Consider the following 18,722-nt stretch of genomic DNA (forward strand, 5'->3'; position numbering starts at 1 on the left):
CAAAGGAGTACAGGCGAGAGAGACACAAATGCAATCCAGCAGAGGCAGGGGAACACTGTCAAAGTTCTGGGAGAGTTTTCTCAGACCCTCCCATCGGACAGGCCCTGAGGCGCGGGGTACTCTCACAAGGAGTGCAAAGTTTGGGAAGATCCTGAGGGAGTACCTAGCCGACCATACCAACGTCCTCCGTGATTCCGCTGTGCCTTATAATTATTGGGTATCTAAGCTGGATACGTGGAATGAACTGGCTCTCTATGCCTTGGAAGTCCTGGCCTGCCCTGCCGCCAGCGTTTTATCAGAGCGGGTTTTTAGTGCCGCTGGTGGAGTTATAACTGATAAGCGCATCCGCCTGTCAACTGAAAATGCTGACAGGCTGACTCTTATTAAAATGAACAAGGGCTGGATTGGGCCAGACTTCTCAACACCACCGAATGATAGCAGCGTAACATAAACTCCAATCCAGTGTCTTTTCTTGAGAGGTGTATTCCCATGCACCTTTTCACACCCACACATGGGTATACGCTTCCTGATTTTGGCTATTTGCTCTTGTCCTCCTCCTTCTCCTCATCCTCCACCACCATATCACCAGGGTGACCGTGGTCCATGATGCAACACCCACCTAATTTTTTTAAAAGGGTGTTTATGATGCCTGTAAAAAAAATTTTGATACAGTATGTTCATGTATACCCCCCAGGGGTAAATGTTTGTCAGCCCATACACTTAGTGCATGGGCATTACAAGTATAGGAGGCCCGCTCCTTTCTAATGGGAACATTTTTTTATGAGGCCCTCCTCCACGTCTCTTCCAAGGGGCATTGAAGTGCCTCCAAATTTTTGGCAGCCCTTGCATTCACTGCATAGGCCAACACTATGGGAGACGCTCTCCTTTCTAATGGGAATTTGTCGTTACTGTGGCCCTGCTCTATGTGTCTTTAAATTCTTAGTGGGGTTTTTCCTAAAATTGTCAGCCGTTGGACTCACTGCATACCCAATAACTGTATAGCAGACTCTCTCCTTTCTAATGGGAACATGTCGTACCTTGTTACTGTGGCCCTGCTCTGTGTGTCTTTAAATTCTTAGTGGGGTTTTTCCTAAAATTGTCAGCCGTTGGACTCACTGCATACCATATAACTGTATAGCAGACTCTCTCCTTTCTAATGGGAACATGTCGTACTTGTTACTGTGGCCCTGCTCCATGTGTCTTTAAATTCTTAGTGGGGTTTTTTCTAAAATTGTCAGCCGTTGGACTCACTGCATACCCTATAACTGTATAGCAGACTCTCTCCTTTCTAATGGGAACATGTCGTACTTGTTACTGTGGCCCTGCTCCATGTGTCTTTAAATTCTTAGTGGGGTTTTTCCTAAAATTGTCAGCCGTTGGACTCACTGCATACCCTATAACTGTATTGCAGACTCTCTCCTTTCTAATGGGACCATGTCGTACTTGTTACTGTGGCCCTGCTCCATGTGTCTTTAAATTCTTAGTGGGGTTTTTCCTAAAATTGTCAGCCGTTGGACTCACTGCATACCCTATTACTGTATAGCAGACCCTCTCCTTTCTAATGGTAACATGTCGTACCTTGTTACTGTGGCCCTGCTCTATGTGTCTTTAAATTCTTAGTGGGGTTTTTCCCAAATGTTGGCAGCCCTTGCCGTCACAGCATGGGCATTACCACTTATAGGAGACCCGCTCCTTTATAATGGGAACATTTTTTTTATTGAGACCCTCCTCAATGTCTCTTCAAAGGGGTATTGGGTTGCGTCCAAATTTTTGGCAGTCCTTGCAGTCACTGGATACATGGATACACAATAACAGTATAGGAGACCCACTTTTTAATAATGGGAACAACAAAGCATAGCTGGCTGATGGCTCTCTAACAATAGCTAGGGCTGACTTCTGGCCTTTTAAGAATAGTAAGGGCCGTCTGATGTCCCTATAAAAATAGGCTTTATGACTTTCAGAGTCCCTCAATCATAAATAAAACAGGAAGTGTCTGATGATGTCACACACCACATTGCCAGCTAAGGTTGTAAAATGTTAAAATGACATTTCCCGGTGAATGCATTTGTCTTAAAAAAAAATTTTTTAAAAAACAAAACAATAGGATCTTTCTTTAGTATAAACAACAGTGTCACCAATTTAACAACAATGTAATCACATTGTTCAGCTCATGCACCTCCTCCTCCATCTCCGAAATGACCACATCAGTCACAAGCTGACAGCGCTGCAGCACTGCCTTGGCCAAGCGGCAACAGGCTGTGCTGAAGATAACATGCTTAATGCTTAATTGATAAACCGCCCAGCGCTGCAGAGTTGTTGAAAGCTGTAACACAGCAGCCTGATCTGTGGCTCTCACCGCTGAACATACAGCCAGGCATGGTCGTGTGTGACAATGGGCGGAACCTGGTGACGGAGAAATGACAGCTGGGGTAGATACCGTTTCCCTCTATGCCAGTCCTTTCACCGAGCTAAAGAATATGCCTGTGGTGAAATACAACTCCCACTGAGAAGCTGTTTCAGATTGAAAAACATTGTGCCCACCAGAGAATTTGATTATGAGGGCTAACCTTTCTCCCCCGCTCAAGAGCCCCATAGCAGCTGCAAAGTTAGCGCTATCATGAACTTTCCTGAGGTAGAAGCCAAGTCCAACCGTCCAACCCTGCCGAGAAGCAGTCCTGGCTAAGAAAAGTGTGTGGAAAGGTTCCCGGACACTCTATGGCTGCTTTTTGACTGAGGTGGAAACCCACGCAAACACGGGGAGAACATACAAAGTCCTTGCAGATGTTGTCCTTGCTTGGATTTGAACCCAGGATCCCAGCGCTGCAAGTCTTCAGTGCTAACCACTGATCCAATGTGCTGCCGTTCACCCTCTAATATCTAACAGGCTGGAGAAACTTGCACCTGCTGCCACTCTATCTTCAGCTCCTTTGTGAGAAAATGTATTTGGGCAGCCACTCAGTCTACCAAATAAAATTCCTGAGAAGGAAATTGGGGATGGCTTTGCTACTGGTACTGGGGACAGTGCTAATACCATGGCGTCATACCATAGTTTGCTGGAAATATTCCAGGCTGGTAGGAGGCAAGCAAATTCCCCCAGAAAAGTACCAGCAGTAATGTTCAGGGACCCGCGCTTGCAGAAGACGGAGACAACGCCGGGAGAAATAGTGACGGCTGGGGACAGAGTATGCACACGAGGCATGAGGCATGTGGTTGTGAAAAGCTTCTGCCTCCACGAGCCTAAAAGGCCACATTTCAAGTGCAAGCAGCTTTACAGGACTTCCTGTGAGAAATGACATGCAGGCTAGATAGATAGATAGATAAATACAACTGTCAGCAAAAAAAGTTGTGGACTGGCTCCTTACCGTCCCTGGCCACATTCACCTGTCCACGTGTTTGTGGCTAGGCGGTCCTTCCCAGTAAGTGCACTGGGGAGGGCACGGGTAATGTTGTGGGACCCGTGCTTGTGGAAGGCGGAGGCAATACCGGGAAATAAAGTGGCGGCTGGGGACCGAGTATGGACTCCTGGCCGCCGCCGGCATGAGGTTGTGAAAAGCTTCCGCCTCCACGAGCTTAAAAGGCCATATTTCAAGTGCAAAAAGCTGCCCAGAAATCTGGCAGTTTAGTTTTGCGGCCTGTGGGTGGCTGGCTGCATACTTGCACTTGCATTCCAAGTAACAGAAAACTAAGCAGATGATGGCCTCTATCATCATCATGGCCTCACCTCGGCACTATGAACTCTCCTGAAGGAGAAGCCAGGGCCCACCGGAGGAGTCTCCGGTTCTCTGGTGGGCCCGTTCAACCCTGCCGAAAAGCAGCCCTGGCTAAGAAAAGTGTGGGGGAAGGTTCCCGGACACTCTATGGCTGCTTTTTTAATGTGGATCGGCCATGCTTATGCATGTTATTTCTCAAACTGCGTTACAGATCAGGCCATTGTCCAACTCTGTATTCAAGAAATTAAATACGCAAAGAAAGATGTGCGTGTGTGTCAAAGCACCACCGACAAGGCGATACCGGGAAACATAGTGGCGGCTGGGGACCGAGTATGGACACCCGGCCGCCGCCGGCATGAGGTTGTGAAAAGCTTCCGCCTCCATGAGCTTAATAGGCCACATTTCAAGTGCAAGCAGCTGTCAAAAATTTGGCAGTATAGTATTGCAGCCTGTGGGTGGGTGGGTGGCTGGCTGCCTGCATACTTGCGCTTGCATTCCAAGGAATGGGGTAGGGACAACTGAAAGCTGCAGTGGTACAAGGACGTGGACAGTGATTGTTGCAAGTCTGCAATGACAGGTGCATGGCGGGAAGCATCTTTGCATGCGCCAAGAATTACTTATGATGGGCACACTTTTAGGCAGTGACCTGGAAGTCAGAGATGCTTCCAGAGGTCTTCCCCATGCTGTTCCCATGTCTTTTCAGCACTGTATGCATGTGTCCGATGATGTGTCACACACCACATGGCCAGATAAGGTTGTAAAATGTTAAAATTACATTTCCTGGTGAATGCATTTGTCTTGGTTGAAAGCAATGCAAAAGTGCAAAAACGCATCAAAAACGCAACGTGTGAACATAGCCCAAGGTGTGGAGGAGTATTTTTGGTTTTGGTTATTTATTTTGCCTTCTGTACAAGTCATTACCCTGGAAAGGATGTTCCTTAACATATTTACCAAGAAAATCCATTTTGGTTTCGTTTTTGTATGTTTTATTGTGAGTCCGTAAAAGTGGCATAATACTCTGACAATGTTGTTAACAGCAGTGACCTGAAAGTCAGAAATGCTTCCAGGGGTCTTCCCCATGCTGTTCCCATGTCATTTGAGCACTGTTCCCATTGATTTGGGCAATTTTTAGGCCCTCTGCAGACTGCCTGAAAAATGCTCGAGTTTCCCATAGACTTACATTGGGCTCGTTGCTCAGGTCGAGCACCCGAGTATTCCAATTTGCTCGACCCGAGCAACGAGTACCCGAGCACTAAATGCTCACTCATCACTAGTGAAGAAGTGTTTTACTAGTACAAGTTATCTGAATAGAATGAGGACACATTTGAGACGGAATCTGGACGCCGGCACAGTCCTAGGCTCACAGCCTGTCAGAGGCGCTCAAGGTGAGACCTCTATATCCCTAGAGGGTAGATTCTCAGCTGGATCACAGGAGAAGTGGATGATGTTGGGTCTCAGGGCAGGAAGAGAAGAAACACTGGAAAGGCACATAACCAAGGGTACTTCACTAATGAAAGAACTTGTCTTGATCTGTATACTGCAGCCGTGTATGGAAGAATTGCACAGTAAAAGTCAGTCTGTTAACCCGGATCTACGATCTCCTGTCTTGTTTGGAATCGGTTCCAGTCCCAGGGACGGTGTAACAGTGAGTACAGAGATTCCTCCAATGCAGCACACACTCCGGTCCCAGTCGTTAATAATAGAGGGGGCATTGGGCGAAGAGAATAGAGTTTCGGCACACAGCGTGATGGCAACGGCCCTGGGTGCTCCCCTCTACAAGTGGCGCTGCAAACAGGGTACGAGGCTCTGGAAAGCAAAGAAACGGAAGAAAATGAAGAAAACAAAGAAAGCGGGGAAACCTAGAAAAAGGAAAGAATCAAGTACCGTGCAGGTGAAGAAAAAGATGAAAAGAGCCAGAAAGGTAGATGGCGAGAAGTTAAATGACAGAAAAGAAGAAATTCGTACCTTAAAAGTAAACAGTAACGTAAATGTCAGAATGGTGGATGGCTGTTATGATAGGCTACAAGCACTAAGGGAAGACAGGAGATCTGTCCCTACAATAGAACTAAGCTAGATCCCTACGATGTAACGGGGAACCTGATCCTGCGATCAGACCCGCTAAAGTCCTCAGCTAGTCTGAACGAAGACCTATAGATGTGAGGGAGGGATCCCTACAAGAACTAGGGACTGGGAGAAAGATGGACACCTCCTAGCAGAAATTGTAGCAGTAAAAAGACAAACACACAACAAAGAACATAAAGGTCAAAAGACCTAGCTAAACTGACTAAGAAAGGATACAAAGCACCTGGCTAGCTTAAGAGTAGAAATTACAATGAAGTCCAGCATGGCCAGAAGGGCGGAGCAGGATTAAATAGGCAAAAAGGTCATGTGACCAGCAAAATAGAAAAAACCTAACAGGAGAGTTCTAACAGTACCCCCTCTTCTATGAGGATCCTCCGGATCCCCTAGGCCCAGGCTTATCAGGAAACCTCTTGTGAAACGCTCTGACAAGTCTGGAAGCAGAAACATCATCCGCCCTCACCCATGAGTTATCCTCGGAACCGAAACCCTTCCAAGCGACGAGATACTGCAAACTCCCCCTATACCATCTAGAATTAAGGATGCGGGAAATTTCATATTCCCCGTCCTCCACCACCGGAGGAACAGTGGCAGTGGCGTCTCTATCTGATACATCAGCTTTTTTCAATAGAGAAACATGAAACACCGGATTAATCTTCCTGGAGGTAGGAACCTCCAACCTAACAGCAGATTGGTTAACTACCTGAAGCACCTTAAAGGGCCCTACAAACTTGGGACCCAATTTTTAGAAGGAATCCTCAACCGCAGATTCTTAGAGGACAACCAAACCATGTCACCAACCGTAAACAAAACCTCTTGACGTTTCCTGTCAAAGTACCTCTTAGATTTTTTGTTAGCCTCCTGAAGATTACCACGCACATCCGTCCAAACTCTCTCCAAATAACCGGAAAAACTTTCCTCCTCAGGCACAGCCGATACCAATTTGGAGAATGACCCAAAAGACGGATGTCTCCCAGAACAACAAAAAAAGGCGAACACCTAGCAGAAGAAGATGTATGGTTGTTAAGAGCAAATTCAGCAAGCGGCAGAAACTCAGACCACACCTCTTGATTGTCTGCCAAAAAACAATGCAAGAACTGCTCAACATCCTGATTCTACCTTTCTGTCTGGCCATTAGACTCAGGATGATATCCAGAAGAAAACGACAAATGAACTCCCAACCTGTTACAAAAGGCACGCCAAAAAAGAGTCACGAACTGAGGTCCCCTATCAGAAACAATGTCAGTAGGAACACCATGGAGTCTGACAATTTCCTTGACAAAGGCCTTAGCGAGTGTCTTAGCGCAAGGCAGTTTGATGAAGGGAACCAAGTGACACATCTTGCTAAAACGGTCCACGACCACCCAGTTGACCGTGAAACCCTCAGAGGAGGGAAGGTTAGTAATAAAGTCCATAGCCAGATGTGTCCAAGGTGCACTAGGAACCTCCAGAGGGCAAAGCAACCCCGCAGCAGGAGTATGAGAAGACTTAGATCTAGCACACACAGTACATTGACGCACCCACTTAATGACTTCCTTCTGCCATCCAGGCCACCAAAAACTGCGACCCACAAGTCTTTTGGTCTCAGAAATTCCTGGATGACCTGCCAACCGAGACTCATGACACTCAACAAACAAATCTCTCCTAAAGGTCCTAGGCACAAACAACCTCCCATGGGGAGTGTTAGATGGGGCATTCTCCTGAGCTTTAAGAATCTCATCTTCCAAAACGGAGTCCAATGCAGCAATCACAACACCTTCTTGTAAAATGCTCTCCTCCTCCTCCTCAGCACCAACCATGGGAGAAAAGCTGCGAGACAACGCATCAGCTTTAACATTCTTGGTACCCGGGATGTAAGTAACGGAAAAATTAAACCGCGAAAAAAAAAGTGCCCACCTAGCCTGACGGGCATTGAAGCGCTTGGCAGCATCAAGATAGATCAGATTTTTATGATCAGTGAAAACCTGAATGGGAAATTCAGCACCTTCCAAGAGATGACGCCAGTGTTCAAATGTGAGTTTAATAGCCAGCAATTCCCAATTACCAATATCGTAATTAAGTTCAGTCTCAGAAAATTTTTTGAAAAAAAGGCACAGGGATGTACTCCATCCTTGTTTTCCTGAGACAACACCGCACCGACCCCCACAGAAAAAGCATCAACCTCAACCAAAAACGGCTTAGTCACATCAGGCTGCATAAGGATGGGGGCAGAGCTGAACCTCTCCTTTAGAAACACAAACGCTTCAATGGCCTCAGTAGTCCACTGAACCGTATTAGCACCTTTCCTGGTGAGATCGGTCAGTGATTTAACAATAATAGAAACATTTTTAATGAATTTTCTGTGATAATTGGCGAAACCCAAAAACCTCTGTATCGATTTCAAACCAATAGGCCTAGGCCATTCCTGCACAGCTTGAACTTTCACCGGGTCCATCTCAAAGCCCTCGCTGGAGATAATGTAGCCCAAAAAACTAATTCTCTGTACAGCGAACTCACATTTCTCTAGCTTAGCAAAAAGCAAATTGTCAATTAATAACTGTAATACCTCACGTACGCTCCGCCAATGAGACTCCAGATCAGGCGAATAAATCAAAATGTCATCCAAATACACAACCACATTTTTGCCGATCATAGGTCTAAGGATGTCATTAATAAGATTCTGAAAAAATGCTGGTGCATTGGTAAGACCAAAAGGCATAACCAGATTCTCAAAATGACCCACAGGAGTGTTAAAAGCAGTCTTCCATTCATCACCCTCCTTCATGCGCAACAAATTGTATGCCCCCCGGAGATCAATTTTAGAGAACCACTTGGCCCCCACTAACTGGTTAAACAAATCAGGAATCAATGGCAGTGGGTAGGGATTACGTACAGTAATTTTATTAATCTCGCGAAAGTCCAGACAAGGACGTAAACCGCCATCCTTTTTTTTAACAAAAAAAAATCCAACAGCCACAGGTGACTTAGAGGGTCTGATATGACGGGCGGCCAAGCTCGTCTGTATGTATTCCTCCAAAGCCTTTCTCTCAGGAATAGTAAGATTAAATAAACGACTTTTAGGAAGAGTCGCTCCAGGGACAAATTCAATGGTACAATCATAGTCTCTATGGGAAGGCAAAATTTGCGACTCCTCCTCAGAAAAAACTTTCCAAAAATCCTGAATAGGTACAGGTAATTCCCCTTTATCCACAGCAGCAATGCGCCCGTTACACCACTTGTCATAACACTTAGGGCTCCAGGACTTAATTTCATTAGAAGACCAATCCAGTACAGGATTGTGCAATTTTAACCAGGGTAACCCCAAAATTACTGGAGAAGGCAAATTATTTAATACTACCAAATCCAAATTTTCTTGGTGAATACCATTAATAGTGAGGGGAAATTCAAAAACCTTGTGAGTAACACATTTCAAGGGAGAGCCATCGACAGAAACCACGGCAATAGGGGATGACAAAGGTTTGGGTTTTAATTTAAGTTTTTCCAAGAATCCCCCATCAATCACATTCAGAGTAGAACCATAGTCCACAAATACCCGAAATTCAATTAATTCTTCCTGAGCTGCAGTAGTAGCAGAAAGAAATACCCCCTTAGTGTTTAAACAGGCTATACGGGCGTAACTGACCTTTTTTTTTTTCTTTGTTCATACGAAGCACACAGTTCTTAATGAAATGGTCAGATTTTCCGCAATAAAAGCACAAACCTTCAGAAAACCTGCGGTCTGTTTCCTGAGAGCTGGGTGACATCGCCCCAATCTCCATCGGCTCTCCAATGTCAGTACAGACCCTCTCAAGACTAGGAGCTGACATGGCAAAGGATTTACTCTCATTAACCCTTGCACGCAGTCTCCTGTCCACCTGTATAGCTAATTGCATTGCCTCCTGCAAGTTTCCAGGTGTAGGATAAGCAATAAGCAGATACCTAACCCTTTCACCTAGCCCAGCAAGAAACAAACTTTTCAGAGCTGAATCATTCCATCCCACCTGAGCAGACCACCGACGGAAGTGAGTACAATAATTTTCCACATTACCTGATCCCTGCCTCAAACGTCTCAATTCCGTCTCAGCTGATGAGACACGATCAGGATCATCATACAACAACCCCAAAGCAGAAAAAAAACTATCCACTGATCTAAAGCACGGATCACTAGGTTGGAGAGAAAAGGCCCATCCCTGAGGTTCTTTGCGCAAAAGTGACATTATGAACCCTATGCGCTGTGATTCATCACCAGAGGATCTGGGTCTCAAACGAAAATACAATAAACAAGCATTTTTAAAGGAAAAAAAATCTTGTTGTTCACCAAAAAATAAATCAGGCAATCGTACCTTTGGCTCCACAAAATGCGCTCCAGAACAGCTACTCACGTGTTGTTGGAGCTCGGCCACCTCCAGAGAGAGTCCCGGTAGGCGTTGAGCCAAATCCTGAACCAACACCATGATGGAAACTGGAGGTCTTTCCTTAGAGATATTTTTGGGCTGGACTTACTGTTATGATAGGCTACAAGCACTAAGGAAAGACAGGAGATCTGTCCCTACAATAGAACTAAGCTAGATCCCTACGATGTAACGGGGAACCTGATCCTGCGATCAGACCCGCTAAAGTCCTCAGCTAGTCTGAACGAAGACCTATAGATGTGAGGGAGGGATCCCTACAAGAACTAGGGACTGGGAGAAAGATGGACACCTCCTAGCAGAAATTGTAGCAGTAAAAAGACAAACACACAACAAAGAACATAAAGGTCAAAAGACCTAGCTAAACTGACTGAGAAAGGTTACAAAGCACCTGGCTAGCTTAAGAGTAGAAATTACAATGAAGTCCAGCATGGCCAGAAGGGCAGAGCAGGATTAAATAGGCAAAAAGGTCATGTGACCAGCAAAATAGAAAAAACCTAACAGGAGAGTTCTAACAATGGCGGGTGTTTCTCCAAATGGCAGACAGCAACATGGTTCCCAAGATTGCAACGAACTCGTGTCCGAGAAAAGATTCGGCCCATCGTGGGCGTGGTAAGAGACCAAAGGCGTGAAGATGGCATGTACGGCCCACCAGACGACCATTCCTTACAAGGTGTTCCAGAACCAAGGTTCAGCCCAGAAGAGGTGGAGCCATACAGAAGAGGGTGCGTACCAGGAGGAGAGAGGCTTCACCTGGTAAGAGACAACGAGATCAGTGGGCATGGCAAGAGGAGGAGTTGATAGGAGTGACTGCGGAGATATCGTTCGCGTCACTGGTACGTCCGCCGGAAAGGCGGGGCTTATTGAGTGAGAGACACACCGGAAGTGACTTGTCGGCGCCATTCCGCTTACTGCACAGTGAAGTAGAAGACGTGTTCCTCCTGTTAGTGATGATGGGTCGCACAGTTTACTTCACACGTGAGTTGGATGACATGGACTGTAGCTCAGATGATGAAGTGCTTCACCTCACCACCCCGGGGGCTGTAGCCGGGAAAATCGTGCAAGAGGAGGAGGAAGAGATTCCCATGTTGGCCGCCGCTCACTGGGAGGCCACGCCACGTCCGGAGCTGTGCCTTGTCCAGCATGACATCCATATTGTTTACTGGAGCCAGATGGAGGCAACGGGCACCATCGTGTACGTGCGCCAGGGCCCGAGGTCAGTCACCTACATGGGCAAGAGAAAAGTCTGTGAGATGTAGGTGTAATTCGGCCAAGCTAGAAGGTTAAAAATAGCATCCGGAAGTTGAATGAATGGTCGTGTGCAAGAGTGCCGGGAGCTACCGGTGCTGGCCAGTGCGGCCGAAGGTTTAATTTGGTTTGTGTCAAGTGTTACATTTTCCCCCTCCACGTTTATTTTGCATGCGTTTGCATGCCCCCCCTACTGGACTGCGGGACTGTGAACTCTTTAAAGAGTCAAGAATTTTGATGACCCTGTGTACCGTATGCAACTTCCCCATGGACTCTCTCCCATTGTCCCCATGAACTGTCCTTAATGTTTTTCCATGAGCTTTTCCCCAGGGACTGATGAGCAGCACACTTGTTTTAAAGGGGCAATACTCTGCAAAAAGGAGGGAGGGGGTCAACTGAATGGACGACCTGAGGAACAAGACGGGTCAGCACTGTGAACACTCCTGGACTGTCGGAGCTGTGGTGAGGTGACCACTGGGTCATTATGCTTAATATAGACTTCCTGTGTTTGGATACCTGGAGCAGGGTTAGCTGGCCAACGGGTCTGTTGTGTTTTAAAGGAACTTGAACTGTACGTTCCAGGGTCCCAACCGAGTGGGACCAGGACCAGTACTGACCAGGAACAGGGTCAGTGATGGTCGACAAGTTAAAGACACTAGTTGTTTTAAGTGTAAAAATATTAAGTAACTGTTGCTTTAAATGTGGATTTATGCATGTCTGGACATTTTGGTGTCTTACAGGTACCATTATGGTCGGGGACGACCATTTTCTAGGAGGGAGGAATGTAAGGGTGTGACAGTGTTCATGCTGATTTGTGACTGTTATCATATGTGAATGTATAATGTTATTTATGTAAAACACATAGGGTTAAGTGTAGGACATAGGTATAGTATAGGGTTCATAGTTTAGGTTAGTAATGGGAAAGGGCACTGTAGTTCAGGAAGTTAGTTAAAGTAAGTACAGAAGTAGTTAAGCATTACACCCACAGCACAAGGGAAATTCCCAGTTGGGAGGAGTTAGTGCATTAGAGCAGTTTTATAGAAAATCATTTCTGGGTTACAGACAGTGTTGGGAGCAAGTCAGAGAGTGACTTAGGCAGTGAGACTGCCATCAGGGGAGGCCTGTGTCAGGCCACCTCAGATCCTGGGTTCAAGACCCGAATGCACAGGTCCTGTGTAGGGTCTGTTCCATATCCAGAGAGAAAGACGGAGTGTGGAGGAAGACTGAGCAGACAGGAAAGAAGACTCTATTAGCAGTTGCAGCAGTGAAGAGGTGTTTTACTAGCACAAGTTATCTGAATAGAATGAGGACACATTTGAGACAGAATCTGGATGCCGGCACAGTCCTAGGCTCACAGCCTGTCAGAGGTGCTCAAGGCGAGGCCTCTATATCCCTAGAGGGGAGATTCTCAGCTGGATCACAGAAGAAGTGGATGATGTTGGATCTCAGGGCAGGAAGAGAACGAACACTGGAAAGGCACATAACCAAGGGTACTTCACTAATGAAAGAACTTGTCTTGATCAGTATACTGCAGCCGTGTATTGAAGAATTGCACAGTAAAAGTGAGTCTGTTAACCCGGATCTACGATCTCCTGTCTTGTTTGAAGTCGGTTCCAGTGCCAGGAACGGTGTAACAGTGGTGAGTACAGAGATTCCTCCAATGCTGCACACACTCCGGTCTCAGTCCTTAATGGCAGAGGGGGCATTGGGTTGAAGAGAATAGAGTTTTGGCACACAGCGTGATGGTAACGGCGGGTGCTCCCCCCTACATGCACGCCTACTCTCGGCACTGGAGGATCCTTACATCGTGCATGTGAGAGGGTGGACATGTCCTGTCCCCCTCAAGGAGACATTGAGGCAAGATATGGAAGGTTGTTTTGTGTGTGATTGTATTTCTGTTTATGTTGGATAGAAAAGTATTTTATTTTTATGGTCAGTCTGTGTGTGTCAGGTTCATATAGAGATAAACTACAAGGCCATCCCTAGGGAGTGTAGAAGGGCGCCCCTATAGGGGGAACCAGTGGGAAGGCTATAGGGATATAGGAAAAGAGAGGCAGTGTTGAGTAGGCTGTGTGTTGGAAAGGAGGCGACAGGGAGAGGACAGGTTCATTGGTTGTGGAACTACAGGGTTCAGTATTGAAAGAAGCTAGTTACAGAAGCGGCAGGACATCACAGGCGACTGGGGACCCCTGCAGAAAGGAAAGCTTATAAGTCCGGGAAACGTACGTTCCAGCAGAAAAGGGTGACCTTAGGAAAAGGTAGCGCCCTGCTAAAACAGGGAACATTGTCTCAACGAGCGGCCCCTGGGACTGATACAGGCAAAGACTTTGGGTATTGGAATCATAGCAACACACCAGGACCGTATGACCCTACCCCTAAGAAAACGCAGGCAATTCCAACTTCTCCACATGCCCCCTGCGGTACCTGTTGCTGGGAACAAAATGCAAACTGTAACTCTGGGAATGGAGCCGGTGTATTGTGTGGAAGATGGAGAAGGAGAATGTACAAACTGTTATCCCTTGTTCACCAGTTTGGCTGTGTATAAAATGGACATTGTTTTTAAGGACTAGTCTGGCTTATTGATCGAAAAGGTAAAAGGGAGTGGAATTGTACTAAGTGCATCACAGACAATGATGGAAGCAGCAGATCCAGGTACAATGTCACACACACCCACGAGCTACACAAAATTCTCTGTAGCTGACCCCGACGTGGAAATGGCGGACCACTCATACGACTACCGCCGGGGGCCAGTTTACATGCACGCTCTGAGGATTCACGAGTATGCAGTCACAAACAGTGACCGCAGACTTGTAGCCTAATTCCAGACAACTCCCTTAACCCATTTCCAACATATAACGCATCGGTACGTCATATTTTGCTGTGCGTTCCTGCAAATGGTCGTACCAGTACGTCAAGGCAATCATACAAGCACAGGGGCTGTGCCAGTGCAATTGGGCCTGGAGTTCAGCTTAAGTGATAGCCGATACCCGGCTATCATTGCCAGGAGCGTTTCTCACACCACCCCTGGCTGTTTAACCCTCTAAATGTTGCAATCAATAATGATCACAGCATTTAGAAGGCTGGGAGAGGGAAGGGGCTCCCTCTCGAGTCCGATTGGCACCCCCTCTACATCATCGCGGGGGCTCAATGGTTGCCATAACAGCAGAAAGTCACATGGTGACCTCCTGATCTGCCAGCTATGGAGGTCTGCGTAGACCATGCCAGGAGCATGGTCTAAGAGGTTTCTGTCAGTGTAAAATTGACAGGTATAATGCATTGCAGTGCTGGTGCATTGCAATGCATTATACCAGCCGTCAGAGTAATAAAAGTTAAAGTCCCAGATCAATCTGCTGCAAATTAACTTTGAGTTGAATTTCCTAAAAATCGCAGTTCCGATAGAAAGTCAAACAATTTGCAATTCAGTTAATTAGGATTACAAAATAAAATGCCCTGCGCCATTTCACACATTGCTGGATATTGCATCAACCAGATAGAAGGCTCATAATGTCAAGAACGGCGGCACGGACTTCCTCACAATACCTTGTAGCTATCAAATCACTTAGTCTAGCACAGCAAATCGGGGGTGTCTATAACAGGAACTGTAACGATGATAGCAGGGAAAGCAGCGGCTATTTTAGGATTTTATAGCCTAGGGATAGGAAAGACCTAAATCTAATTGTGATGTACTACTGCAGCTTAGTAGATCATTGAAAATGAAAGTGGCAGTCTCAGTCAGTGAATAATAATACAAAGATTTAAGTGATAGGAAAGTGCTGGATCTGCAGAGTCAGTGTGACTGTGAATTGATTTATCGGTAATATACTGCAGTACAGCACCTTAATGACACCATAGACCATTTTTTTATTCTTGCTGCACTGCAAATAAGGAGGACAGTTTAGTGCCCCCTGTCCTAATTTTAATATTGTAAAATACTGAAACCAAATATAGATTTTTTGCATTACTTTTGCACAGCTTCTCGCTGTAGTTTCTGGCTTATGGGATGTGAACCTAACTGGCTTTGCTTGTCTCTTCCTTTTCAGTGTGGTCCAGGGGAGGGTGAGTCATTAAAAGAAAAAGTCACATTTTAATTTTTGAATACCTATTTTGATAGTCCAATTTAGCAACCGTACACCTCACGTCAATACTGCATGGTCTTGCCACATGTACCTTCCTGGGTGTGAATCTACGTGTAGCCACTTAGCAATGTATCATTTTAGGATTACAGTGCACTTTTTGTCAATGGGTGAGTGGGCAGGATAATTTAAAACAAGCAAAAAATTTTTACTAGTCAAATTTAACAACCATAAGCGGCACTACAATGTTGCTGACTGTTGTAACTTCCTTTTCATGCATGTTCTTACTAGCAAAAGTATTTAAACAAACAAAATTTATATATACAGTACAGACCAAAAGTTTGGACACACCTTCTCATTTAAAGATTTTTCTGTATTTTCATGACTATGAAAATTGTACATTCACACTGAAGGCATCAAAACTATGAATTAACACATGTGGAATTATATACTTAAACAAAAAAGTGTGAAACAACTGAAAATATGTCTTATATTCTAGGTTCTTCAAAGTAGCCACCTTTTGCTTTGATGACTGCTTTGCACACTCTTGGCATTCTCTTGATGAGCTTCAAGAGGTAGTCACCAGAAATGGTCTTCCAACAATTTTGAAGGAGTTCCCAGAGATGCTTAGCACTTGTTGGCCCTTTTGCCTTCACTCTGCGGTCCAGCTCACCCCAAACCATCTCGATTGGGTTCAGGTCTGGTGACTGTGGAGGCCAGGTCATCTGGCGTAGCACCCCATCACTCTCCATCTTGGTCAAATAGCCCTTACACAGCCTGGAGGTGTGTTTGGGGTCATTGTCCTGTTGAAAAATAAATGATGGTCCAACTAAACACAAACCGGATGGAATAGCATGCCGCTGCAAGAGGCTGTGTTAGCCATGTTGGTTCAGTATGCCTTCAATTGTGAATAAATTCCCAACAGTGTCACCAGCAAAGCACCCCCACACCATCACACCTCCTCCTCCATGCTTCACGGTGGGAACCAGGTGTTATGAACTGCTACAAGCACTAAGGAAAGATAGGAAAACTGTCCCTACAATAGGACTAAGCTGATTCCCTACAATGCAGCGGGGGACCTGTTCCTTGTGAACAGACCTGCCTAAGTCCTTGGCTAGTCTGAACGCAGACCTATAGATATAAGGGAGGGCTCCCTACAAGAACTAAGGACTGGGATATAGATGGACACCTCCTAGCAGAAATTGTAGCAGAGCAAAGACAAACAAACAAAAAGTACTAGTGGTCAAAAGACCAAGCAAACTACAGAGTTAGGTACAAGGCACCTGGCTAGCTTAAGAGTAAAAGAAACACTGAAGTCCAGCAAGGCCAGAAGGGCGGAGCAGGATTATATAGACAGAAAGTCATGTGACCAACAAAATAGAAAAAGAACTAACAGGAGGGTTCTAACAGTACCCCGTCTTCTATGAGGATCCTCCGGATCCTCACAGGTCTATCAGGAAACCTCCTGTGAAACGCTCCGACAAGTCTAGGAGCAGAGACATCATCCGCCTTTACCCAGGAGTTATCCTCGGGACCGAAACCTTTCCAAGCAACGAGATACTGCAATCTCCCTCTATGCCATGTAGAATTAAGAATGCGAGAAATTTCATATTCACCATCTTCCACCACCGGAGGTACAGAGAGAGTGGCGTCCCTATCCGAAACATCAGTTTTTTTCAATAAGGAAACATGAAACACCAGATTAATCTTCCAGGAGGTAGGAACCTCCAACCTAACAGCAGATTGGTTAACTACCTGAAGTACCTTAAACGGCCCTACAAATTTCGGGCCCAATTTCTTAGAAGGAATCCTCAACCGCAGATTCTTAGCGGACAACCAAACCATGTCACCAACCGTAAACAAAACCTCTTGACGTTTCCTGTCAAAGTACCTCTTAGATTTTTTGTTAGCCTCTTGAAGGTTACAACGTACATCAGTCCAAACTCTCTCCAAATCAGGGGAAAAATTCTCCTCCTCCGGCACAGCCGATACCAATTTGGAGAATGACCCAAACGACGGATGTCTCCCAGTACAACAAAAAAAAGGAGAACACCCAGCAGAAGAGGATGTATGGTTGTTAAGAGCAAATTCAGCAAGTGGCAGAAACTCAGACCACCCCTCTTGATTGTCAGCCACAAAACAATGCAAAAACTGTTCAACATCCTGGTTCTTTCTTTCTGTCTGTCCATTAGACTCAGGATGATATCCAGATGAAAATGACAAATGAACTCCCAACCTGTCACAAAAGGCACGCCAAAAACGAGCCACGAACTGAGGTCCCCTATCGGAAACAATGTCGGTAGGAATGCCATGGAGTCTGACAATTTCCTTAACAAAAGCCTTAGCGAGTGTCTTAGCGCAGGGCAGTTTGATGAAAGGAACCAAGTGACACATCTTGCTAAAACGGTCCACGACCACCCAGATGACAGTGAAACCCTCAGAGGCAGGAAGGTCAGTAATAAAATCCATAGCAAGATGCGTCCAAGGTGCACTAGGAACCTCCAGAGGGCAAAGCAACCTCGCAGCAGGAGCATGTGAAGACTTAGATCTAGCACACACAGTACATTGACGCACCCACTTAATGACTTCCTTCTGCCACCCAGGCCACCAAAAACTGCGACCTACAAGTCTCTTAGTCTCAGAAATTCCTGGATGACCTGCCAACCGAGACTCATGACACTCCACAAACAAATCTCTCCTAAAGTTCCTAGGCACAAACAACCTTCCATGGGGAGTGTTAGACGGGGCATCCTCCTGGGCTTTCAGAATCCCATCTTCCAAAACGGAGTCCAATGCTGCTATCACAACACCTTCCTGTAAAATGCTCTCCTCCTCCTCGGTACCAACCATGGGAGAAAAGCTGTGAAATAAAGCATCAGCTTTTACATTCTTGGTACCCGGGATGTAAGTAACAGAAAAATTAAACCGTGAAAAAAAAAGTGCCCGCCTAGCCTGACGGGCATTCAAGCGCTTGGCAGCATCTAGATAGATCAGATTCTTATGATCAGTGAAAACCTGAATGGGAAATTTAGCACCTTCCAAGAGATGATGCCAATGTTCAAATGCGAGTTTAATAGCCAGCAATTCCGGATTACCAACATCGTAATTAAGTTCGGTCTCAGAAAAAAATTTTGAAAAAAAGGCACAGGGATGCACTCCATCCTTGTTTTCCTGAGACAAAACAGCCCTGACCCCCACCGAAGAAGCATCAACCTCGACCAAAA

This window comes from Phyllobates terribilis, unplaced genomic scaffold (assembly GCF_046119375.1).
Source record: "Phyllobates terribilis strain yellow unplaced genomic scaffold, ASM4611937v1 Scaffold_7__3_contigs__length_470593459, whole genome shotgun sequence".
Lineage (NCBI taxonomy): Eukaryota > Metazoa > Chordata > Amphibia > Anura > Dendrobatidae > Phyllobates > Phyllobates terribilis.